Raw genomic sequence first — 25,841 nt, forward strand, 5'->3', positions numbered from 1 at the left:
GGTACTAGATAACCAATGATCCTGAAGATGTCTATTTCAAATGCCTGAAGAAACAAGAGCAGATATAATAAATGAATAGAACAGGCCAGATCTCAGAGTAAGTGTGCATTTGGTTTCTGAGTAGTCGAGATTTCAGTAAACCCAACTATAAAATTTGGGTTTCTTCTATTAAGCTCTAGCCAATTTTTCTATACAGGAAGGTAGACACCCAGGCTACTAGAGCTTTCTGTTTTTAAAAATGGAACCACAAATAGAAACTTTTACTTATTATTCCAAAATTTTAAATTATGTCACAATTAAAAAAATCACTGTGTAGATTAAGTAAAACACACATTTAATCATCTGCATACTCCAAAAGATAGTGTCACCTTTGTTCCTGTCAAGCTAAGAGGAAATAAGAAATGTTTCTTTCTTCCTCACTGGATTCCACCAATAGTGCTACTTAAGGTATGGTTCAGAAATATTACCACTCTCCTCAATCAATTTATTCTTGGACTCCAAAAACAGATAAGAAATGTGGTGGACAGATAATATCCATGACCTTGCCCACTGGTATTCACACTTTGTATAATCCCCTCTCTTGTGGGAAAGAAGAACCTGTGACTTGCTTCTAGAAAACATGCAGAGGTGATGGGCTGTTACATCATTATTACTATATGTTATGTAAGACACCACCTTACTATGAGACCCTTTTGCCTCTCTCTTCCTTACTGGCTTTGAAAAAGTGAGCTTCCCCGAATCCTAGAGCTTCAAGGGAATGGATTCTGTCCACAACCTGATGGAATTTGGAAGTGGATCCTTCTCCAGTCCAGCTGCTGATGAGACCACAGCCCTGACTGAAACCTGGAACATAGCCCTGGTAAAACTCAGAAGCAGGAAGCCCACCTAAGCCCCCCTGGCTCACATAAACTGAGATAAACAATGTGTGCTGTTTTACATTATCAAGTTTGGCATAATTTATTAGACAGTAATAGGTAATTAATACAAGGAGTTTGCCTGAAATCAACTACCTCACAAGGCACATTGTTTAGTTTGGCTGATGCTTATTTTTCATAATCAGACTTTTTAAAAAAAAGATTTATTTATTTATTTATTTATTCATGAGACAGGGGGTGGGGAAGAGACACAGGCAGAGGATAGAAGCAGGCTCCATGCAGGGAGCCCGATGTGGGACTTGATCCCAGGTCTCCAGGATCACACACTGGGCCAAAGGCAGATGCTCAACCTTGGAGCCACCCAGCCATCCCGAGACTTAACTTTTCAAAATGAAAGAAGAAATGCCTTCTTTACATTCTGGTGCAAGCTGTTTATCTCAAGTAGCAGACCAAAGACAGGTCTGATCTAACCATATCTGCAGAAAAGGAGAGAGATGGTATTATTAATTTGACTTAGAATATTTTATTTTTATTTTTATTTTTATTTTTTTTAATTTTTTATTTATTTATGATAGTCACAGAGAGAGAGAGAGAGAGAGAGGCAAGACACAGGCAGAGGGAGAAGCAGGCTCCATGCACTGGGAGCCCGACGTGGGATTCGATCCCGGGTCTCCAGGATCGCGCCCTGGGCCAAAGGCAGGCGCTAAACCGCTGCGCCACCCAGGGATCCCGACTTAGAATATTTTAAAAGGATTTTATTTGAGAGAGAAATAGCAAGAGAGCATGAGCAGGAAAGAGAGGGAGAGGCAGGCTCTTTGTGAGCAGGGAGCCTGACTGGAGGCTCTATCCCAGGACTCTGGGATCATGACCTGAGCCCAAGGCAGATGCTCAACAGACTGAGCCACCCAGGTCCCCTTGCATCAGTAATTTCTTGATTGGAAAATGGCTCCCAAAGCTGAGACCAGTCTTTCAAGTTCTGTTGCTGTGTAAACTTGATCTTATCTCTTCTCCCTTTTAAATTTCATTCCCACCAAATCAACCCCTAGGATATTGGATGTAAAGCAAAAGGTTCTCCTGGCTAGAGAAGAAATGCCTATTCTCTGCAAGCATTTACCTTTGTCTGTGCCCAAACCCACAGTGATTCCTTTGAGAGGACCCCAGAAAATGCTCATCATTTCATGTTTTTGTTCTTAGAGGCTGATATCCTTGACAACTGTAAAGATCTAGAAATTTTGCCAGTTCAGCCAGTCTATCCTATGCATAGTAGTAGACAAATAACCAGCTGGCAATGCCGTCTTGTTTTCACCAATCTAAATAGCCATAAGCCTGCAAAACTATTCCATTACAAATGTGAAAATAAATAAATACAGCAATGGCTCTCATCAATGAAATATTGAAGAATAAATGCTTGTAAAAATTTTACTGCAAACAATGAAAAAACATGGGAGCCCAAAGTGGAATTGGTGGTCCCAGGAAAGTAATACGTGTGGTATCATTTTTGATACCTGTATCTCCTTTTGCTAAGGCAGAAAACCAAGTCCATAAAAAGAGCAAATCACAAAGGACCCGAGTTTTGTTTTTGGTGCAATCCATTTACTGATGTTATTTTCCTAGAAAAAAATTTTAAGTAGTTTTTTTTTTTTTTCTATTTACAGGGAAGCATTTTTCTTCTGTGAATCATATAATAATTCCTTCTATAAAGCATACCATCTTGAAATATAATGCCTGCACTAAAAATACATTGTCTTATGATTTGATAAAAAAAAGTTGGAGTTGCAAGTATGCTTTTATGATTCTTTTTTTTTTTTTTTTTTAATGGAAAGATTCCCAATCCGCCTACCAACTGAACTGTTTTGGTCATGAAACATTACCTTCTCAGCATGTGGTATGCCCATCAGCAGAAAAGTAGTAAAGAAGAACAGACTAACTTTATTTATTACATTTGCATTGCCTACAAAGCCATTTACTTAATGGATGAGTCTCATTAGCAGTCCAACCACAATATAAAGAATACAATGATGTGTTTCATAGGTTCATTAAAATAATATTTCAAAGGAGTCATTAGAAAAAAAGAAGCTAAACATTCAACAGACAGTAAGTTGTCTGCAAATAAATGAGATGGAACCAACATGTTTTCAAGTAAGTTAAGAAACATGTTTACAAATATATTACAGCCATTAAAAAAGGAAGCATCAACTTAGCAAGTGCTAGGGGGACAATTACTCATGCAATTTACTAAAACAAAACTGTAACACTTCCACATCAACATTTATTGTGGATGCAAATGGCTGTAGGTATACAAAAATGTGTCTTAAGGAAAATTTGTTCTATAGCCTGGAGAAGCTTCTCTTGTTTGAAGCAAAATTTAAAACATTCAATCCTCTTTTCAGATCACTACTATTTTTTCTTATGCACTTCTGTGCTATTACCCCAAATTTGCCTATCCTTTTATTTAAAAGAGAAAATCACAATAAGTTAGCAAAATGAATAGTCCTGAAAAGACAGAATTTACACCAAGAAAAGCTAAGTCTATTTATACCCTTGCATTCAAAATACAAAGTTCTATGAAGTCCTTACACTTTAACTATACCTAAGGGTTGACAAATGTTTGTTCAGCAAATGAATGGATAAATAAATGAATGAACAAAACAATTACTTAACAAAGGGGAGTTTTTAGGTTAGACTGTTGATTACTGTTGCTTTTTTATTTTATTTTATTTTTTTACTGTTGCTTTTTTAACCCAGTATTTTCACCTTCAAGCAAAAATTAACAGTTTTATATAGTATATTTCCAATAATGGAGCTTTTTTACATTTAATAGTGTCAGAGTTTTACTAAAGTCATAGAGTATATATTAAAACCAAGGATTTCATAAGGATTCATTTTTGGATTTTCTTTCTCCTCACAGAGAAAACTAACATATACACTAAAAGCCTCTAAAGAGAGTAGCTCAGTCCCCAGGATCCTGGGATTGAGCCCCACATCAGGCTCCCTGCTCAGTGGGGAGTCTGCTTCTCCCTGTCTCTCAAGTAAAGAAATAAAATCTTAAAAAACAAAAAGAGCACCTGGGTGGCTCAGTGGTTGAGCGTCTGCCTTAGGCTCAGGTTGTGATCCCAGGGTCCTGGGGTCCAGTCCCACATCAGTCTCTGCCTCTCTCTCTGTGTCTCTCATGAGTAAATAAATAAAATCTTTAAAAAAAATTACTGGTGCAACTTGAAATAGCAAATGTTACCTTAAAAAAATTAATGGAATGCACTTAATGTGTTGTAACATATGTGAAATCAGGTCCTTTTTATAACTGATGGCATGTCATAGTTTTTAAAAACGTTTATTTTCTTAAATTACATAAAATAATGGTAGGCCTTCATAATGAGGTCATCTAAGATTCAGTATACTCCCATAGTTTGAAATTTTATTCCTCTTAAAGGTAGTGGATAGAAGAAAGTAAAGGTAGTGTTACTGTCTTTGAACAAAGACAAATTCATTACCTTCACGAATTTGAGAATACAAATAGTGTTCTCTTTTAATCACAAGCTTGATAATGTGGCTCTTCTAGATCCTTCATCTGGTTGACCATTGTCTAATCTACAAGCTCCAGTCTTCTACTTTGCTGGGTCCTAGAAATCTTCATGATTTCTCTTTCTCTCTGTGCTTGAAAAGGCAGTTTTCAATCAAATGCCTCCCCCATAAATAATAAAACAGAAAATAAATTTGACTGAGGACCTTTTGGAAATGATGATTAATTGCTTTTAAAAGGAATTATTCTAAAGATATGCTAAGCTACTCAGCAGTAATTTAACGTTGGCAACCTATGAACAGTTCCCCGTCTGTTCCACTGAGGTCAGCCAGCTTCTGTTGAATAACTGTAGTTGTAGAGTTTGAAAACAAAGTGCAAAATGCTATCCTTAAAATTGGAGCTGTCATGTTAAATTATGTCACATTTGATGACCGATCACAAGAGAACGTGATGCATGATTTTTATAAACACGAGTCACCAAAAGCAGGCTCATTGGAATTCTGGTTGTCCACCATTGTTAAGACACAGGTTATTTTCTGGCAGAAATTAACAGAATCCGAGGCTTTTGAAAGAGACATTAATACAAAAGGAAAGTTTTTCTATTGCTATGGACAGTTCTATCTATGGTGTATTAGAATGTAGATGGGGAAAGAAAGAGGTTCTACTCTCACTAATTGTAAATTGCAGCCTAGACCAGCAGGAATAAAAAAAGAAAATATTAATAAGGCCACAGAAGATTTTGTGTCAAGTGGTGTTGGGAATTTGGAGTGGTATCTGTAACATATCTGGGAGACCATAGGGAGGTGACTTTAGAATTAATCAGTACCCCTCTTCTCCATCATATATATAGAGAGAGTTATTCCAGATGAAATCTAAACAAACAGCAGAGTCCGTAGCTTGAGCTATAGCTACAAAGCTATAGCTTTTCCCTTTTGTTACATGCTGTTTTTCTGTAGTTCTACTTTAAACTGCTAGAGAATGTGTCTATTTTGATCATCATTATGATCAGATAAATCCATTCCCTATCCCTCTGTCCACCTTAGCCTCTCTTCCCCACACTAGCAAAATTACAGACAACATTCTGTATCTCAAAAAAAATGTGCAGAATAAATACCTTTTCTTGAAATGGTGTTGGTCTACTAGGCAACTGCACACCTAACAATTTATGCTGAATTATTCTGTAGTTTTTTAGTATATTGAATTACATTTTAAACAGTTATATAGAAAAACCTATTTCATTACACAAACTAAGATATGCAAAAATAAAATCATTCTGTAACTTTATTTGATTTTTATCCGTTCTATGAAGTTGGTAGGAAGAATGATACTAATATGTTAGGGAATTCTTCGTCTTTTTCCTGGCCATGTCCAAGTTCTGGGGATGGAGCAGGTCCCTTCTGATGCTCGCTGTCATCCATTTACTCTGGTGTCTGAGGAGACACCCACTGTCCCACATGATCCTCTCTGTGCTGTCTGTGGCATCACTGGGCTGTGCATGTTGCCGCCATCTGTAAGGCATCTGGGTCATGAGGTTTTTGTTCTATCCATAGCATTTTTTTTTTAAGATTTTATTTATTTATTCATGAGAGACAGAGAGAGAGAGGCAGAGACACAGGCAGAGGGAGAAGCAGGCTCCATGCAGGGAGCCTGATGTGGGACTGGATCCCAAGTCTCCAGGATCAGGCCCTGGGCCGAAGGTAGCACTAAACCTCTGAGCCACTGGGGCTGCTTTGTCCATGGCATTTGTGGGGACACAGGGCCTTTTATATTTCATATGTTGTTTGTGCAACATGAACCTTAGGTAGAATGTGAAGTGTATAAAATCCTGAAAGGAAAAGTCAGAAGCAAGGGCCTTCTTGTTCTCATAGGTTTCTCCCTTGTGGAAGGATGGACAGGTCTTGCTGAACAATCAGGTTCCCCAGAGCCCCCTCGAGGTCAAGCCATCTCCCAGGCTTGGCCTGGGAGCAGCAAGTTCTGCTTCTTGATCATCATTGCTTTTCTCTACACTTCTCTCTAATTCGAGCCCAGGTTGTCTAGATGGAAGGCGTGGTGTTTAGAGTTGGTATAGAGAGAGACTGTGTTCTTAATCATATTTTCTTGTATTTTTACCTGCTTTTTTTTTTTTTTTTTTTGATAACTCGATTTCTTTCTGTAAGTCCTAGGTATTGAGACACAAAAGGCAGGGAGACCTATTTTTCCTGAGCTTTCTGCTTTGTCTCATTCTTCCCCAGAGGAAATGATTATTTAAGGTCTAGCTACTTACATAAGGAGCAAGGCAGGTAAGGAAAGTGTCCTGGGAGTAACTATCAAGTGATATTGGAAACAGACTTCCACTGACATTCATTGCTACATGAGAGATATCAGTCTTGTCTTCATAGGAGAAGACTATAGAGCAGAGTTCAACAAGCATAGAAGTTGAATTCCACCATTATGAGCTTGAATTTGGGTTCTCCTACTCATTCACTCTGGGGACATACTGCAAATTTTCTCCATCAGAATAAGCTGGAAAACGGGGCTGGGGATGAATTCCTTGAGGAGATTGAATGAAGGATCTTGTATGACAGCATTTGCTTAAAAAGCCAACAAGTGTGAGCTTATTCCCAGTTTTCCCTCAATCTGTTGAGCTTCTTCATTTCTAACCACTCTGTAATTCTCAGCTTTCAGTGCCTCCAGAAAATATTTTTACCTCCTCGGAGTCTGAGTTAAAATTTTGGCTCCTCATTCAAAGCCAAAATCTTGTCAGTCTTGAAGTTCTTTTCTTACTGTGTTTCATCTTAATTTTAAACTTTTATTTGAGAGAAGAGAGCAACTTAGTGTTTATAAGATTATATAAATTATCTTGCTGCTGATCAGAAGAAAAGGATACTCAGTCTTTTTTTTTTTTTGAAGGCTTCACATGAATGTGAAGTGGTGTGTGTGTGTGTGTGTATTTATATAGCACCACAGAACCATACCTTTAAAAATTGTTAAGAATGGGAAATTTGGTGTTATGTATGGTTTACCACAATAGAAATTTTTAAAGGCATTCAATGCCTATGCACAAAATATTGATAATGTGAGAATTCCAAGCAATCTACTTTTAAAAAATTATTTATTGATTGATACAACCACCATGGAAAATGATGTGAAGGTTCCTCAAAAAATTAAAAATAGAAAAACCATATGATCCAATAATTTTGCTCCTGGATATTTACCAAAAGAAAACAAAACACTTATTTGAAAAGATGTGTGCACCCTTATGTTTATTGCAGCATTTTTACCATAGCCAAGATATGGAAGCAACCCAAAGATCCATCAATAGATGAGTGAATAAAGAAGATGGGGTGTATGTATACAGTGGAATATTGCCTAGGTCTTTATTTTATCAGATTAAGGGACCAATGCAGTCTTCTCAGTGCCTTTCAAATCATGCCAACTGATCAATTGCCGGGTCTGTGGTGCAAAGAGCTATCATGCTTATAAACTTTGTTCCTGGTATTGTTCATTCGGTGACTACTTCCTAAGCTATGGTCACACAGCACACTGACCCAAGTGCTGTGAGCACGGCCCTGGCAGCCCAGCATGCAGCCTTTGTCTAGCTCTCACAAAAATACCCATGAAGACACAGAAAGAAGAAAAAGAAACCACAACACCCATCATAAAGATGGAAGTCAGTCTAACTCTAGAATTTGGGAAAGAATGATCCTAATTATAAAGCAGAGAGCAGACTAGAGGCATCTTCTCGGAGATAATCACATAGCATTTCCTACGTTCAGTCTATGAAAAAGAGGTTTGAAAGAGAGGGAGAAGCAATAGATAGTGTATTATTTTCAAGGTATGGCTCTTAACACAGAGTTTAGAGTGCAGTGAAGAAGATTTTATACAAGTACTTATGACTTGTGATAAAATGTTTTTCCCATTCTCTGCTGCCTGTGTCTTCATGTGGATTTTTCGGGTTTCTGCAGAGTTCAAATACCTGTAAATCTAAAGTGCAGTTCTATAATTGAACAGATTTTAAGCTCACCATTTAAAGTTACACTGCTTATTTAATCTTTTGAAATAAAATAACAAATGCAGCAAAATATTGCCCCTGCCCCCTTGTGAACTAAAGTGCTGTGTGGACAGAGCCAGCTCAAAACAACCCAACTTCATGGTAGAGTAAGAGAAATATTCTCTCTCAGCAGTTGAGGAATTATTCTATAGTCTGTTATTTTGCGTATCTTGCTTAAAAAAACTCAGGTCATTTTGTGTGTGTATAGTTCATCTTTCTAACTAGATAAGGTTTGTCTTTGGCTTACATCTCTCAAGAGCAGCTAACACATCCGATGGGCAAGGATGGCAGAAATCCTGAAGTAGATTATCACTGTCTATCATGGGCGCAAGAATAAAGATTGGAAGTAATGTGCCACGTGTTAGTTCTGACTATGAGGCTAATACATGTTTATTCATCATAGAAAGAGTCACCAAGGAAAAAAGCCCCAATTTTAATTTTTATTTATTTTAATTAAAAATTTTTTCTAGCCTCAATTTTTAGAAATTCTTTTATATTCCTCTAAATCTGCAACTTCTGCAGGTGTCTCTCTTCACTTGGAGTTTATTTTGTAGGGTTTTTAGTACAATTACTTAAGACTATTGGATTAAAATATACCAGGCACATCACTATTTCTGTAATATCTCTATTGGCTTAACAGCTAATGTAGCAAAACAGAGTTGAGAGAACAAAACTTAAAGAAAAAAATTATCCACCCAAAAAAGATTTTGAGATGGATGAACCTGTGCCAGAGCATAAATTGACATGTTTGCATTTAAAATCGAACCAGAGGTATCAGAATCCATCTGTTTAGTCAGGGCTGCTAGTGAGTGATTGGCAATGTTCAGAATTTACTCTCTTGGGGAAAAAAAGGAGGATCCCAAGCTTTTCTCTTTTTTTTTGATTTCAAAGTCTGCAATAGTTCAGGAATATTAAGAATTAACATGAATAACAATGAGGTGAGAACATGGCCTACCGTGTTGTCTGTGGATGATTTACACATGGTGCCTGGGAACAAAAGAGCTGGAGTTCGTTTCTGGAAGCACATCTGCTCGGCAACACAATGTAGTTAATTTCAGTCACTCGTGTTTTGATTCACAGCTGTTATGAAGTAGGGATTCCACTTTTGTCATGTTGGCTACAAATATTTCTTTCTAGCAGATGGGATTCTTCTTTCTGAGGGAGGGAAAAAAAATCCAAGAGGGTAAGTGAGAAAAAGTAAGAAGCTCGGTAAACCGATGGGCCAGAGTCCTTCTGACATGTATATGATGTGTTGAGAGCTGATTGTCATCAGAAAGGCTGTTTGTGTTGTACTGTCTCTGGTATTCTGTGTATCTGATAAGCTATTTTCTTATCTTCTTTGAATGCATAAGGTGAGAACTGAGAGTAAGAGTATTACTTACAGACCTCCTCCTCTGTTTTAGGATATGGATAAGAAATAACAGCATGTGGGCTCACGAGTCACCTTTCATTTAACAAATAAGGAGGAGATTTGGGGAAGGTAGGTTATTTTTGGATTCTGAGATCTAAATCCAGGAAAAAAAGAAGAAAGAAGAGTTGACATCCCAGGAAAATATTTGAAGATCAAAGAGCCAAATCACTCATTTTATGTATAAGCACACAGATGCATAAACACATATTTGTATATGCATGTATTATAGTACTATATTTCTTTCATAATAGAAATATAGAAGTGTATATATTCTCTCACACATAACAGAAATAGCAAATGGGGAAATTGGTGCATGATATCTGCCGTGGAAGTGGGCTATACAAGCTATATTCTAGATGGTATCTTCTGTTCTTGGTAACTTCTTCACTTCCCACAAGAAGGAAAGGGGGCATTGTTATCGCTGCTTGAGGGTTAAGGAACTGGAGGTCTCCTAGCTATTGAGGAGTGTGCTGATGTTTGAGGCAGGCCCTTCTGACCCTCTCCCCTCCCGAAGCTATGTTCTCTTTCCACTCCCCCAGGCCTGATCTAGTTCTGAAGGAAGGCTGACTCTGCCTTGGCCCTTCATATACCAGTGGGTAATTTATATGCTCTAATAAATACACTGTGCAGTCCCCATGGTGCCAATATTATGTGTCCTGGTTCCATATTCACTGCTGTTCAGATATGTCATATCGTGAAAAACAACACGCGTCATATCTTTCCTTAGCACCATTTAAGGAGTCTAGCAACTGGAAATCTCCACCATTTTTCCTGAACTCATTTTTTGGAAGACAGAGAATGATGAAGGATTTTTCTATCAACTCCAGGTACAAGAAACAATTTGGTATCTATTGGATGTTAAACTAATGGAATTTTTAAATATCTTGGTAATTTATAGAGACAGTTAAGATAAAACTTTTCGTGGTACAGACTGTTGTGGAAAATCAAACACATGTGGTCTGTCATGAACTGTTACAAATCTTCAGGGTAGCAGCGATTAATGGAAAAGCTAGATTTAAAGTGAAATGTAGATTTGTGGTGTTTTCCTATGATTTGTCTTATTGATACAGAGCTTAGTTATGTTTCTGTTTGGAAAACTTGTTCTATCATGCCTCCTGCTGCGTCTCAGATATGATGCTTTTCTCATGGTCTCTATGTAAATGGGCAAAAACAAAAATCTGTTTACAAATGGCAACTTGCATATATGATGTTTCAAACTGTGGGAAGTGCCCAGGCTTGACCATAATGTGTGATTACATATCTCAGCGTATGCACCAGTGTCCTTACAGAGAGTTCCTGGAGTTTGATTGTACTTGGTGACCAGGAATGCAGATGGTTTCATTAGGGAGCCTTCAGACACCAGGCTCATGCTCTCTCCTCATTCCATTCTTGCTATCCCTGGACTCTTTGGAAATCCTTTCTTCTGTGGCTTCTCAAGGATGCTTTGAGCAAGTCTGTCTCATTTCAGTGTTCTCTTTCAGTACCATGATCCAGGTTTTTGAGAGCACTCACTCTGTTATGTACAGTACAACATTAGGAACTTCTGTGCCATGAAATCTGTCGGGGGTAAGGGCAGTTGTTGTTTGCTTGTTTTTGCCATGGTTTTGTAATATTATCATTTAAGTCATTTTTACTTATATTCGCTGTGACAAAATGTGCTATGCATTTTTTAAAAATGCATGATTAGCAGCAGAGGAAGAATAGTTGCCTGGGTCAAGTATTCCTTTAGTCAAAAATTGTGTGCACCAAGGGATGCCTAGGTGGCTCAATCAGTTAAATGTCTAACACTTGATCTCAACTCGGGTCTTGATATCAGGGTTGTGAGTTGTCCATGCTGGACATGGAGCAGACTTTAAAATATATATACACACACATATATAGAAGTCTATATATATACTTATGTGTGTGCGTGTGTGTGTGTGTGTGTGTGTGTATGCGCACTGAGAATTGTTCAGGCATTATCTCATTTAGGCTTTTCAGAGGAAGATACTGACGCAGAGTATATGTACGTATAACTAGAAAGCAATGGAGACGATTTTTTGGTTCCAGAGGTAGGCTTTTAGCCATTGTTTAACTATTTGAACTCCCCTGGTATTACTTCATCTCTTCCAAATGAGTGAGAAAAAATAGAAAATGCATATATTATGATCTTTTCTACCCTCAGATTAAAAAAGGATTAATTCTTTTATCAACTATACTTCAATTAAAAAAATAAAGGATTTTCTAACATATAGCACCATAATTTATCACATTAAGGCTTAAGCCTGTGTCTCTAACGTGAACTTAGCCCAAGAAGTATGTCAGTGAGCATAGCTTCCTGTTGTAGTAAAGCAAAACTATAACTTAAGAATAACTGAATTTTTGCCTGAGTTTCAGTCTGTGTGTGGCCAAGGAAAGGATCAAATAAATCAGCTTCCCACTTATTTTACTTTCTGTCTACATCTCTAAGCGCAGCCAACAATGAGTTCCTTTTGTTTGATTTGACAGACTGGAACTGCAAGGATGTTATTTACTTTGTTTTAAAGCAGTCCCTTAGTTTGCTTTCCAAATACATGTTTTTCACTCCCTTACTCACTTCTTTGTTTTTTTTTTTTTTTTTCATAAGTTTTCCAGATTGGTGATGTAGTACATGCTATCATCTAACATGATGCCCTCCAACAGAACTTCCTGCAATAATGGAAATGTTCTCCACTGTCCTATATAGAAGCCACTAGCCATCAGTGGTTATCGAGCCCTTGAAATATGATTATTGCAATGGAGGAACTGAATTTCTAATTGTAGTTAACTTAAATTTAAATAGCTACATGTGGCTGTTGGCTTCCATTTTGGACAGCACAGATCTAATTAGCTTTTGACAGGTCAGGTGCTTCTTGGCTGCAAAATGTAAGAAATGAGACCTTAAAATTTGTGGGAGAATTTCAAGCTGTTCTCAAGTGTCATCAAACAAGAATACGTTCTTCAACAGTTGAATTTTAACCAGTTTTTTTTTTTTTTTGTCATCTTTTAAGAGGTGACTGTAATCTCCTTTGCAGCTAAGCAAGAGGCAAAAGGGCACTCACCTGTCTGGGTTTCCTATGGGTTGGGTTTTGTACAGGCTTGAATAATGCACTTGTTTCTGAATCAGGCCAACGTGAGCACTTTGTATTTCCCATAATAAGAAAAAAGTAGCAAAGTAGTCAGCCAGGAAGCAGGCCCGACTTGGTTGAGATTTTCAGAGTACATAAGAATGCACAGCTTGCTGCTGATGTAAAGCATGTGGGGAAAGGCCTTGGAGAATTATTTTTCTTTCATGATTGAATGCTAGTACTTGCCGGTATGGAAAAACAGTCTCTTGCTTGTACAGGCAAACAGCTGTTGTTATTAGAAAAATAATCATTATGATAGAAAGCACACGTTTTTCATGTCTTCTCTCAGATCTGTCAGAATGTGTTCTATGTTAAAATGTGTATGTTTCATCTGAAAAAATGTAATTGGTAACTTAGCATATTCAAAAAAAAAGTTCTGAGCCAGAAATGGGAGCATATCATCTTTTTTTTTTCTCTATCCTCTATACCAGTGCTGCCCAATAGAAATAAAGTACAGGCCACAAATGTGATTTTTAAATTTTCTAGTAACCATGTTAAAAAAATAATAAAGGAAATAGGTTAAAATGTATTTTATTTTATGTATTTAATTTTATTTTATGTATTTTATTTTATTTTTAAAGATTATTTATTTATTCATTCATTCATGAGAGACACAGAGAAAAAGAGAGACAGAGACACAGGCAAAGGGAGAAGCAGGCTCCATGCAGGGATCCTGATGTGGGACTCCATCCCGGGACTCTAGGATCACGCCCCAGGCTGAAGGCAGGTGCTAAACCACTGAGCCACCCAGGTGTAACCTCAAAATTAATTTTAATATAGTTTATTCAACCTAATATATCGAAAATATTTAAAAATGTAATCAGCATAAAAAGTTCATGAGATACTCTGTGTTATTTTTCCATGATGACTCTTTGATATCCACTGTGTATTTTACACTTAGACTCCATGTTATGACTAGCCACATATCACATGCTCCCTAGTGACATGTGGTTAGTGGCTATACCCTATTGGACAGTGCAGCTCTCAATCGTTACTCAAGGCATAATGGACTGTGTTTGAACCTCTGAGGGTAATTTGCCAAAAGGCAAATGAGGAATTATCAGTTATACAGGAGAGAGCATCAGTGCATCTACTACATGGCGTGTCATCAACGGATTTACTCTGAAACTTTGATCAAGAGGAAAGACAAAGATGTCATAATATAGGAGCTATGTTTATAAATATAGTTATGGCTTAAAATTTCTCCTGATAGTTTTGGTGTATCCAGGTTTTCTTGCTCAAATTGTGACAACACCTGAAGACATTTTTAATTAATTCTGAGTTTGTGAAAGTTTTGCCATTTTTTCTCTCTTCTAACACAGAGCCATAAAATTGGGGATTTTCTTAAAAACAACTTTTTTTAGGGGCACCTGGGTGGCTCAGTTAGTTAAGCATCTGCCTTTGGCTCAGGTCATGATCCCGGGGTCCTGGGATCAAGCTCCCGTTGGGCTCCCGGCTCAGCGGAGAATCTGCTTCTCCCTCTCCATGCTCTTGCACGCTATCTCTCTCCACCTCTCAAATAAATAAATAAAATCTTTAAAAAAAGAAGAAGAAAACTCCTTTTTAAAAAAATTTACAAATCAGGGATTATTTTATGGGCATAACTCAATCTTTTGTTTTATTCTAATAGAACAAAAATATTTCTATTCCAATTAATTTTAGTACTTTAGATGTTTTTCTAGTACATCTTTATTATTTCACGATTATGTAAGTCAAGTCCAAGTTTTTAAAAATGCAGAGTTTGCCTGATTGTACTGTACAGGGCTATTTTCAGTTGATGTTACAAAGGGCATTATAAAAACTTCTGTTCCTTACATACCGCAACTGTGTAGTTACTTGAATGCAGACAGAAAACATAGTGACTATTATTCACAGCCTGTCTCTGTGTTAACCACAAATAGTCAGTTGGTTTAATTAATACATATTTTTATAAGACTTAGGATATGAAAATTTAGATGAAATTCACTGACTGTTTTGGAATTGTTTAAATATCTTTACATAAAATACAGTTTCCAGAGTCTGCTGCATCATCAGATATTTGAATGCTGATTTTTGTGCTTTTAAAACCTCTCCGAGCCTAATTTCCCTTTAGTGTAAATAATGTAACCTGGCACAGAGTTGGGATTCAGTTACTGTCGGTCAGATGGGGACAGATGATACAGGTAAGCACAGAGTCCAGACCATTGTAGACACTCAGGCTTAGCTGTGTGTGCGTGTATGTATGTGTGATTGCTACAATATATATATGAATTAAGAAGTATATATTTAAGAAATATGTGATGTTATAGGAAGTTAAATATATGTACTTCATGTATTATTAAATGTTTTTTTCTACTCAAGTTTTCTGTAATTTAGAAAATTTTCATAATAAGTAAAAAAGCTTTCAGTAGTTAAATTGTTTGAAATAAAAGAACCACAGTTCAAATACACCTTGTAGGACACAATATCCTAGCTGTTCCAGCACCATTCTTTTTCAAATGTGAAGTTTGTAGTATGAACAACTGTGTTTACCTCTTGGACTCCATTAGAAGCAAGGGACCTATGCCTTCTTCGGGAAATAGCTGAATGGTTTCATATCTCAAATGTTACCTTTGTTTCCCCCTTGACTCATGGGAGAGCAAGCGTACAATTAAATTGATTTTAAATCACATTTAGCATTATGTATTGATTAGATACAAGTGCTCTAAAGCAAATGTCACATTGTTCAGCTCCAAAAAGCATCCGCATCGGATAACAGAAGCAATAGGAGCTCTCATTTCTGTTAAGTAATTCAGCCAATGTTATAAGTCATGAGAGTGAGATACACATGGTTAGTAAATGGTTCTCAAACCTTATTATTGTAATGCAGACTTCAATTCAGTTTATTAGCTTACTCTTTATTCTCATTTATATTTTATTACCTTGGAATACAGTCATAGGATCCTGGAAATGAAGATTTCTTTAAAAACTTTAGGAACAATTTATTTAAAGTCTTTTGTTAAGTGACATCTAGGAGCAGACACAGTGTCGGCAAAGCCAGGTTTTGAGATAAGGGAGGGTAAAATGTTTCTCTTAGTTGGCTGTGATAGCATCTCTATGTCTCTAACTTTATTTCTGTCATCTTTGTTTCTGGAGAGCAAATTCCTGGTTGTGTTAGAGGTGGGGGGAGTCTAGGGCTGGACGAGGGACAGAAGTTAGATATATAAAGTCTTATATTGATGAAAGTGGTTCTCCCCAAAACAATTGCCTTTTCACACCAGGGAACCCCCAGAATGATAGCAATAAGAGGAAAATCAGCCAGCAAGTGACCTCGCTATCATCGCAGCCTCTTGTGGGCTCCCACAGGTCCTGCCTCATGCCCAAAATTCTGAAGTGGTGTGATTACTAACACCCATTCTCATCTCAGGCAACCAGCCCCTCTGGGGAGGAAACGGGGCAGCTGTTCAGCTAGTGTGTCCTTGGCATCTTCGTGACTTTCTGTCCCAGTGTGCCTGTTTGATACTCCGCCTGTGTTCTCTCTGATGATAGCATGTACTCACATTTCTCTGTGCTGCTCAGATATGCTCATCTAACCATCTCCTTTACCCACGCCCAGGGGCTGAGTCACCCTGGGTATATTGGAAAGGCAGCAGTGCTTGGTGTTTCAGGCTATACACAGAGCAGCTACCATGACTCAAAGTCTGGCTTTGCTATTTAGTAGCTTTGAGATTGTTAGGTGATTTTTTTTTTTTAACCTCTCATGCTAAAATGGGGATAATAGTAGGACATGCCTTCTATAGGGTCACTACCAATACTACATGCTTTAATAGATGTAAAGTACTTAGAGTGCTTTATAGTATAGATATATGTACGCACACATACATATAATGCTTAATAAGTATTGAGGAACTATACAATAACCTAATGGCACTCATCCTACTTTACATCTCCCTTGTTGGACCCACCCCTCATTATGGGGTACATAATATACAAATCTGGTGATAAAGGGCATGTGTATTCAGGACAGTTGTGCCTTAATGGTGTGGGAGAATCATGAGGCATAGCTTGTATGGACATACTTCAGGAGATTTCTTTATTAAGGACCCAGGAGTGGGAGAGAAACCACCAAGGCTTAGCAACCCAGGGTAGGCATGGAAGTAGAGGTTGGAGATTGCCCAAAAAATGTATTCTTTGTCTTCTAAAAAATGAACAAGCCACAGCCTGTGCTTCTAAGGTGCTTAATAGATAAGAAAATGGGAAGTTACAATAGATTGAGTAAAGTACCAACAACCATAGGGAAGGGGTACTGGAATCTACAGCTGGAAAGAATGGGAGAGAAATCTGGACAGGCCTCCAAGGCATGAGGATGAGAAGGAGCTAGCTGGGCCATTGTGTAAGGAAGGGCAGTCCAGTCAGAATGAATGAAGAGTGTGCAAAGGCCTAAGGGTCAGAGTACTTTCTGAAATCCAATGTGACTGGAGCACAGTGTAGGTGAGGTAATGCGTAGCAGTAGGTGAGTTGGAGAAGTAAGAAGACTTGGATCATACAGAGGCCTTCTGATCCAAGCTAAGGTATTCAGAGGGTCCTGGTGGTAATAGGAAGCCTTACAGGAGTTTTGAATGAGGGAGAGCTGGGGGTCATATTTATACAATAAAACTTAGGTCTGGTTGCCTTTCAGAGAAGGGATGTGAGCAGGACTGGCGGCCAGAGTTTCTGCCTTAAAGTACATATGACACTAGCTTTCTGTTTTCTAGGGCACTGAGGACTGTGATGTTCCTCAAGCTAAAAGCCACATTTAGTCTGCTGCTGGTGTTAGATGGCAAGATGTAATTGTCACAGGTGTAAATAAGATTTTGCAATCCAACTCGGCAGACAACAAAACCGAGATTGATGTGTTTCCAGTCTTGTGCTTCTGTAAAGAACACAGCAGTGAACAACCCTGTACATTCATCTTTTAGGCACTTGTCCAATTATTTCCTTAGGATAAATTTCTAGAAATGGGTTTGGTGTTTTGGGGCTTTTGACGTAGATGGTCCTAGGACAATTTGGATGCCTGTAATCCTGGTAGATAAACAGGTGCAGAGTTTTGTGGCAATGCTGAAAGCACAGATACAAAAATGAAGTGTTCAGCGAGTAGTCACGCCTGGGTAGGCACGCATGCCTAATTTTTCTCTTTGGACTTCTTTATACCACCAGTTTTCTTCCCTGGTTGCAGTACGATGTGATTGGATGAGTACCTAAGACTGACGTGGTGTTTGTCTATAATGACAAGTGCTTGACTGTAGCAGCAAATGATGAGCGGCCCTAGGGAGACATCACCACCCACTTGAGAGAGATCCATGAAGGGTTTATGACCCGTTTGAATCCTGATCGAGCATCACTGTCTTGACCCTCAGGGAACCAATTGTCTGGAATACTTGCTCTGTCAGTCTGAGCGATGTGCTTAGAATCCCTTTGAAACCTGGGAGCCTGATTGTTTGTAAAACACAGAGTGAATTATCAAAAAGACCCAGAGATTGGAAATATTTTATTGTGACATTCCACAGCCATGTTTGCAAAGTGTATTGATGAGAACATCCGGGCTTATATATCCAGTACATTCACTAACTACATTCAGCAATGAATTATTATTTGAAATTATGAGGCAGTAAAGTTTTAATTTTGATCATACCAAATAAAAGGGTTTCATAAGTTTTTCCTTCTTTTTTCTTAACTCTAGTAGGAATGTTTACTTACCAGAGGTGATACATTTTTAAGGATCTATGGAAATGTTAAACATAAGCATATATATTGTTAATTAATAGCTATTAACTGTATGTCTGGTCTTCTGAATTTGTTCAACTATGTGTGTGGGGCTTGGGGCCATCAGAGGAGGGACAGGCATGGCTTGGATAGAAGCAAGGACAGCAGAGAGGGCTGGACAACTTCATCCTTAGAACTCCACTTTCCTTGGATGCCACTTGAGAAAGGGCAAGAATGCAAATAGAATACCTGTAGAGTCTCAAGGTTCTATACTCTGTGCTCCTAGCTACCTATGAAACCCCTTCCCCAAGTCCTAACCCATTTACTGCACTTCAGATTGTTCCTTTACCCAAAAAGAAAGGTGCTCCACTTGCTCTGAGCCGCTGGGCTAGGATCATTACTGTAGATTTAAGTTAGAGCACTATTATGATTATTTGAGGCATTGCCTGGTGATCCCTATTCTCTATCTGCTTTTCTGTTTGCTTATAAAGAGAATCTTGTTAAAATACTCTAGTAGCATGCGGATGGCCAATGGCCTCCGGCCAGGCACAAGGTACTTTTTGCCCACAGGGAGGCTGCTCTTGGATGTTTTTTAAAAGCTAAATGGCTAGAACTCTAAGAGAACAGTGGTCACAGAGGCTTTATTGAATTTTAAAATGGTTAGCTAAATTGAAAAAAGAGTAGGAAACTCCTGTATAAGTAGGTGTGGGTACCATCAATATTGCTCTTTGAGCAGTCTATTCTTCTCATTTGAAAAGAACAACTATTTGTCATGGTTCTTGTCGTTGAGCTGACGGTTACCTAATTAAATGCATATGAAATTCAAAAGGCTTTACTAAGGGACAGTAATTTTCCTTCGTTGTTTTTAAAGTTGCTGGGATGAAAGAATTACGTTGAGCAGATAATGGATGGATTCTTCGCATTCTGTGCATCCAGGTCCCGAATCGACTAATCATGCCATGGTTATTCAGCACCGTGTTACCTTATACTTTAAAATTAAGGGTACCATTTTCATTTTATTGCTGACTCCAGGGGTAATGTTGGTTCCAATTTTTGAAGACTATGACCGGGGTGAGGACAAGACTGCAGCATAAATCAAGACAACATTTTGGTTCAGGATAGGTTATTGTGCACCTACAGAGAACGTCCTGATCGCTGGTGGTCTTTTTTTGTAATCTCCTTTGTGGAGGGTATGGAACTTGAGATTGTCATATCTGTACTCAGCAAGGATGATTTTTGTTCTGATCGTAATTGATCAATAGTGTTGGTTGTTCTGTCACTGTCACCCACATTCCTGCCTTTTCCCCTTCTTCTAGTCTGTGCCATTTCTATCCTGTGGATTTGCGGCTCCCTTACAGATTGGGTCTGGAATTGATTAATAGGATGGTTAGGCAAGAGATCAGAAGAGTGGAGCAGAAAGCATTTGGGGTTCTACTTTTTCCCTGTTGGAACATTGCCATTGGCAATGGCTACCCTATAGAGTTGCCCATGCTCCATGCACCAGCTTCTCTAATAGGCCCTCATATTGCCATTGTCTCCTCTCCCCTTTGAGGTGTAGGGATGCCATGGCTTCCTGCTCTTGCTACTCGCTGTGTACATCCACCTTCCTTGTTTGTTTCTTTCCCTGCCTGCCCTTCTGTTAATAATCCATTTGTTGCAGTTTCTTCATTTGAACCAACTGAGTTGAATTCTGTTTCTTCTGGGACCCTAATATAGTAGTGACAGGTCATTCAGTCAGTATGTAGTAGTGAGTCTCAGACTTGAGTGTGCTGAGAAATCCATATTCTTGGGCTCTCTACCTCTTGGGAGATTTCTGTAGTAAATCAAAAGTGAGTCCCAAGATTTTGCATTTTATAGAAGCTCTCAGGTAGTTCTAATATTTTGAGGAGCTCTGGCCTCTGAAGAAGGTAGTACATACTGAGTACTGGAGTACTGGAGACTTAACCCTACAAAGCTGTGCAAATGTATCCCTAATTGGAACTGGAACAAAATGTTCCTCTTCTTTATTTCTCTTTCTTCATGCCCATATGTCACATGCAAACAGGATATTCTCACCCAAAATAAAACAGACCAATTGGCAACAGGTAACTGGTTCTCCTCCAGGAGAGATCATCCCTAATCATTCAGGACAAACTATATGTTTTACTCACCTGCTCCACTTTTAATGTCACATAATACCTGCTACCTTAAAGACTATTCATGATTGCCCTTTGCAAGGTCCCCTTTGATCTGGATGATAAACAGGAGAGCTGGCTGGCTTGAGGATATCAGATTTTATTTATTTACTTAATCATACATTTATTCAGACCTACCATATGTAAGGTATGGCCTGGATCAGGGTTGGCAATCTTGAGCTCTGGGCCAACTTGACCCTCAGGTCATTTTAGTACATAAAGATTTATTGGAAAACAGCCATTTCCATTTATTTATGTTTCATATATGGCTGCTCTTGTCCTACAATGGCAGAATTAATAGCAAAATGGAGAAATGTATGGCTTACGAAGCCTGAAATATCTACCATCTGACACTTAACTGAAAAAGGTTAGAGAGCCATGGACTAGATCTTCGGAATACATTGTAAATAAGGTAGGCATCATCCATCATCCATTGCTGGGGACGCAGCAGTGATGAAGACAACCCCAAACCCTTCCCTTGTAAAACATGTCTTACGGAGAATATAGAAGGCAGTAAAGAAAATGAGGTATAAAATAGATAATACATTACAGAGTGGTAAAGTTTAGTGAGAAAAATAAAGCCAGGACAGAGGGTGGGCAGTGCTGCAAGTAGAGGGTTGTTGTGATGAACATGAGATGGCTGGAGTGTCCTCAGTGAAGAGGAGAACTTCAGTCTCATTTTCCTGGTATTTGTTTCCTGTATCTTCCACATCACATCTTTTCTTGCTTATGTAATTAACATTCCCAGATTCTATCAAGTTCTAATGTGGAAAGTAGAGAGTTATTTTTCAAGTATTGGGAGTGTATAAGTAATAGAAAGCTGGTGGAAAACCTGCTGGTGATTCTTTGGCCTTGGAAGATTCTTACTCTAGGAAGCATTTCTCACATTTCTCTTGTTCAGCAAAGGGGAGATGTGGGCTACAGAGCAGGAACATGTTTTACTCCAGCTCTATCCCTCATTTGGGGCTTACTATTACTGGTAGCTCTTGGCAAAGGGAGAGTATTCTAGGGAGTGATACTATGCATTTTCTCAATACATAGTAATTACAAATTACCGAGATGGAGGAGGGATACAGTGTTAAGATTTTGGACGTGTATTTGGTGAATGTATTGCTAGCTGATCATCAAATTCTTATCTGTTTTAAGTGGTAGGAAGTCCCCACACTAGATATATTTGCATCCTGTTCCCCTCTGATTGCAAAATTTAGGTAGAAACCTACCATTACATGGCTGATGATTACATACATTTGGAAACATTTCAAAAGCAATTATATAGTCCAAAATGTAAGTACATCCAATAAAAATGTAACATAACATGATTATCCTGTAAGACACATCTTCCTCCTGGTCCCCATTGCTCCAATAAAGTGCCCTCCTTCACTGGACTAGGGACAGTAATTCAATTTTGTTCTGAAGTAACCATTGTAGTTTGACTCTGTTTTATTAATTCCCCTTTGGTTTGGTTTATTACATTTGAAATTTCTTCTGCTATTGGAAATTTAGCTACATATCTACATTATTATTTTATTCACTAAATCCTATTAGACTAAAAAAAAACATTTTTAGCAACAGAATAAATTTAGAGAGGTAAGCATTAAACCCAACTCTCAAGGCATTCCTTTATGCTAGATTATTGCTCTGTAGCTTTCATTAATTAGATTTCTAAAAAACAAAATTTAAAATACTTCCTCTAAAGGAAAAATGTATTTGAAACTTTCCAGATCTTAGTTTGCGCTTATAGATGGTGTAAGGAATCTATTTTAAACATATTAAACTACATCTAATGCTTATATACTGCATATTATTTAATTTATCAAACATTTCTAGTGACAATCTAAACCAAGTATGAGGCTTAAGGGGTTTAATAATAATAATTTAATTTGGAAGCATCTTTGCCTTCTAAAAACCCTCTGGCCACTTAACAGAATGCAATAAAATGTAATTATAAAATGTGCAATATGCCTTCACATATCTACATTTCCAGAGTGTTTTTCTTTAATCATCTATAAAAATACGTATATAAATAATATGAAAAAATGAGCTTGCTATTTTACTCTGGATATAAACTTCTGGTATATTCTTTGGCAGGTATTAAGAATAAGAATTAGGAGGACATATATAACACAGTGGGAACAGTCAGTTACCTTTATATAGTATGAATTCATAAATATCTAAAATGCTCTCGATCATCAAATGCGCTTCATTGATGGCTTGTATTCAAAGAAAAAGGGAAAACGTTACTCTCCCAGGGATTTCTGATGTGTTGAGGTACTGGCACAGTAACCCATGTTTATGAATAAAGACAAGAGTGTACCAAGTTGTCATCAGCCAAGAAAAATGAGAGGAGGGTTAAAAGTGATTACCTTGAAGCAGAAAGTTAAAGAAGTGAAATATGAATTTATCTTCAAGTAATCAAATCAAGCTGTGGAGTGGATTCATCTGCCTTTCCTTTGCCGTTTGCTTACAACTGTGCCTAGCAGAGCCTCTTTGGGAAGGGGAAAGAGGCAATTTCTCAGCTCCTTAATCTCCTTTCAACTTGAGCAGCTGTGCTGTTGACTCCTGGTAACTGAAATTCTAGAATGTGGTCTGGTGCTCAGGAGGAGCAGAGACTCAGGTCAGACTTCCAGGGACCAAATCCCAGGTCTTCCCTTAGTTAGCAGTGAGCTTTGGGCAAGTCACTTCACCTCTCGGTGTGTCACAGGTTTATTAGGAAGAGTGAATGAGTTCATATCTGTAAATATCAAGCTTGCTTGTATTTAGATGCCTGATGTATTCTAATGCAAATAACTTTATTGTCAGCAGCATCATTGTCATTGTTAGTGTTGGTTAGGTTTTCTCTGAACAAAGGGTTCTTTCTAGGGCTCAAAGCAAGCTTGGAAGCTGCTCTTCTATAGGACATTTCTGGCAAGTTCGGGAAGTTACTCTCTCGTCTTTAAGACCTTCCCATTAGCCAAGGGGAAATTTTTTAAGGCTTGCTAAACTTTTCCCAGAGCCATGCACAGGCCCCAGACTTGGAGCCTCAGGCAGGGATCCCTTCCAGCAGAGTTTCCTATCTCTTTTGTTTCAAGGTTAACAGGGTTAACTGTCTATCTCTCGGAGATAATACTGATTTTCTAGTTATGCCAGAGAGAGAACATTTCCATTTAAATCAAAGTCCTTCCGGGACAAACTGAGCAGATGTCAAGAAAATAGAGGGCCAATGGTAGTATAGGAAGCACAGGATGAAGCCAAGAAGTATGAACTTGACTGTAGGTTGTGAACTACTAGGGAGCTCAGGTGCCCAAGGGTGGTGTTTGGAGACCTCAGGGTCCCAGCCTAGTTCCCAGCCTGCAGTGTGACCTGGGACATTCACATAACCTCTCTGAGCTTCATTTTCTGCATCTCTTGGGACTTGCTGAGATCTCTCTAATAAGATAACATGTATCCTGCCTTTGGGAAGTACTCAGTTACCCAGTGGAAATCTTTAGGCTCTGAAATTCTCATTCTGTCTTATTATCCCTGTGACTGGTTAAGTGAAGATAATGGTCACACATTGATGGCTGTCAGTTAAGAAAGCTGGAGGCTGGCCAAGTGGGGTGCTGGAAGTGAAGCATTGCATCTGGAATGTAGGAGCCAAATTACCATTAACACCCTTGTTTTCTAGTAAGTGATCTTGAAAAAGGCAGTGGACCTATCTGGACTTTGACCGCTTGTTAATCAAACACAAAGATTGTGTAATACCATGTTTGAGTTACCTCCCAAGTTTCCAGAAGTTGGTGCCTCCTTTGTGCCTATTGGCTCAAACCTTAAGTGAGTATAATAACCACTCTTTCCCTATTACCTTTGCCAAGTGAATGCAGTGTCCCATGTGGTAATGTGTGAATTCACCTTAGCATTGTAGAAATGCCATTTATTTTAGTATTTATAATACTAGTGTGAAGTCCCATCAGTAAAAAACAAAGCAAAACAACAACAACAACAAAAAAAAAAAACAGTTTTTTGGAACCCAGGAGTTTCAGTCTCATTCCACTCCAGGATCTCTTGCAATATAGAGACTAGGGATTTTGCACATTGAGGAGGCATCATAATTACCTGGAAATGTATAATTGAAACAAGGCATTGGGGCCACAGTTTTTCTGTGGAGTATGTTTCGACAAATGTTTCTAAAAAATTCTGTGGATGTGAAATCAGTGTTTTGATGGATTCTTTTTATATATAGGAAGTCTTTGGATTCTAGTAATTTCCCTGAAGGCTTAGGAGTTCTTCTGTCACTTATTAGTTCTATAATCTTGGAGGAGTTGATGGATCTCTCAGAGCTTGATTCCTCATCTCTAAAGTGGGGATAGTGAAGCCTCTCTTTCAAATTGCTTTGAGAATTAAATGAGATATTGGCTATCCATTCTTGGCAAGGTAAGTACCCCATAGCAAATGATATGGTAACTATTATTTTTGGTTTGGGGAAGCCCTGAGCCTGCCAAAAGGAAAGAACCAAGCATGTTTTGCGTTTTCCTGATGGCACAGGTAGCAAGCTAAATGACCTTTACTAGTTTTCCTCAATTTTCACTGAACTTTATAGCTCTGCCTTCTTTCTGGCCATATCATTAGATCTAGTGTATAATTGAACACATTTTATTTAATAAATGAGTTAAGTGGGTGATCATTATGATTTGGATTTCAACTGAGTCCTTGAGGCAATATTTGCTGATATAAAACTATAGGCAATTTTAAAGAATTATCATAAAGATTAAAATATTAATATGGTCCTTTACTTCAAATTTTTATCTCCCTAATTATAATTATCCATCTTTCCTTTTATGTTACTTGTAATTTCAAATTTATAGCACAAGATTTATAAAAATGTATGTTTCTTTTTATTTGATTAGATGTGTTTAGGTCAGTAACTTTGTCATTTTTTTTAAGATTTATGTGAATGTCTGAAATTGATACCAGGAAGACAATTGCCACCTAATTCAAATGTACCATTCAGAATATAGTCATTAGTCCCGTTACAATGATTGGACGAGGCTTAA

General features: G+C 38.1%; 1 protein-coding gene and 1 long non-coding RNA gene across 20 annotated transcripts in view; one reads left to right on the plus strand and one right to left on the minus strand.

The window, feature by feature from the left end:
* LOC112665992 (uncharacterized) overlaps positions 1–23,387 on the minus strand; it is a 52,542-nt gene extending 29,155 nt beyond the window's left edge. The window contains exons 1-2 of the long non-coding RNA XR_003140647.3: positions 23,196–23,387; positions 9,378–9,577 (exon numbers count right to left, since the gene is read on the minus strand). This is a non-coding gene — a long non-coding RNA (uncharacterized LOC112665992). The remainder of the gene's footprint in view (positions 1–9,377; positions 9,578–23,195) is intronic.
* Positions 1–25,841, plus strand: part of FHIT (fragile histidine triad diadenosine triphosphatase) — a 1,380,560-nt gene that overhangs the window by 783,958 nt on the left and 570,761 nt on the right. The gene's annotated exons all lie outside the window — the stretch shown is intronic.

This window comes from Canis lupus, chromosome 20, assembly GCF_003254725.2.
Source record: "Canis lupus dingo isolate Sandy chromosome 20, ASM325472v2, whole genome shotgun sequence".
Taxonomy (NCBI): Eukaryota; Metazoa; Chordata; class Mammalia; order Carnivora; family Canidae; genus Canis; species Canis lupus.